Here is a 1,783-nt window from a genome sequence, read left to right as displayed (position 1 = left end):
GAGAATACGATATCATTTTCAAATGTTTCACTTCACTGTGAAAAAGTCTTTAAAAAAAGAGTTACAATTACTAAATCGTTGAGTTATACATAGCTTAAGAGGAAATAAAATGGGCTTCCTTAAATATCTGGAAAATAGGATATTATCACAATGGCCAGGCACAGTGGCTCACGCCTCTAATCCAGCACTTTGTGAGGCCAAGGCAGGTGGATCACTTGAGGTCAGGAGTTCGAGACCAGCCTGGCCAATATGGTGAAACCTCATCTCTACTAAAAATACAAAAATTAGCCAGCAGTGGTGGTGCACACCTGTAATCCCAGCTACTTGGGAGGCTGAGGCAGCAGAATCACTTGCACCTGGGAGGCAGAGGTTGCAGTGAGCCAAGATTGTGCCACTGTACTCCAGTCTGGGCAACAGAGTGAGACTCTCTCTCAAAAAGAAAAAAGAAAAATATTACAACAGCATCAACAATATTTCAAATGAAAACTGCAGGTGTCCCTTCTCAGTTCATTTGATCCTTTGTAATTAATTATTATTCGAGTAAATCTTCAGTTAACAATCTCATGAAATCCATTGGCTTCTCAGCTAGAGTTCTAGAAATTCTGACTAAATGTACTCGTATGGTCTCAAAGCTGTTTAACTGTTGCCATCAGACACGATGGCCAAAGTACCCAGCAGGATTCTGCGATAATCCTTTATTGAAGAGGGAGCACTTTGGCTGTAGCTGATTGTTGAGCTTTCAGGGAAGTATCAGAGTAAAATAAAAAACTATCTGTAGACAACAAAAGACTTAAAATGGCTATAATTAGCTTACTAATTTTTTACTCATTATTTTAAAACATGAAAGATCCGATGAAAGTTCATTACAAGAATTGCACCGCTGACAAGGAAATTTGGTTGTTTCTGTGAAATGCAAAACAGGATAATAAAGTCAATCCAACAACAGCTTTTGGGCCAGGCGTGGTGGCTCATGCCTGTAATCTCAGCACTTTGGGAGGCTGAGGTGGGCGGACCACTTGACGTCAGGAGTTCAAGACCAGCCTGGCCAACATAGTGAAGCCTCATCTCTACTAAAAATACAAAAATTAGCCAGGCATGGCAGTGCACACACGTAATCCTGGCTACTTGGGAGGCTGAGGCAGGAGAATCACTTGATCTTGGGAAGCGAAGGTGACAGTGAGCCAAGATCATGTCACTGCACTCCAGCCTGGGCAACAGAGAGAAACTGTCTCCAAAAAAGAAAGAAAAAGAGCTTTTGACAAAATCATTGTAAATGTGACAATTAACAAGATTTACAAAAGAAGACTGTGAACAGTAATCTAATTTATATAAAGGGATGAACATAATCTTTACAGAGAAAAAAATGAAGATATACATATAATAATCCTGACTTAATATATCCTATATAAGAAGTGGGTCAGGAGTATTCGGGGCTCTTTGAATGGCTATTCTTAGGCATACACTTTAAAAAATCATATATCGGCCGGGCACGGTGGCTCAAACCTGTAATCCCAGCACTGTGGGAGGCCGAGGCGGGTGGATCACGAGGTCAAGAGATCGAGACCATCCTGGTCAACATGGTGAAACCCCATCTCTACTAAAAATACAAAAAATTAGCTGGGCATGGTGGTGCATGCCTGTAATCCCAGCTACTCAGGAGGCTGAGGCAGGAGAATTGCCTGAATCCAGGAGGCGGAGGTTGCGGTGAGCCGAGATCACGCCATTGCACTCCAGCCTGGGTAACATGAGTGAAACTCCGTCTCAAAAAAAAAAAAAAAAAAAA

Source organism: Sapajus apella, unplaced genomic scaffold, assembly GCF_009761245.1.
Source record: "Sapajus apella isolate SASKATOON/1434 unplaced genomic scaffold, GSC_monkey_1.0 scaffold38, whole genome shotgun sequence".
Classification (NCBI taxonomy): domain Eukaryota; kingdom Metazoa; phylum Chordata; class Mammalia; order Primates; family Cebidae; genus Sapajus; species Sapajus apella.
The sequence above is the reverse complement of the archived record's forward strand: the minus strand, read 5'-3'. Positions refer to the sequence as shown.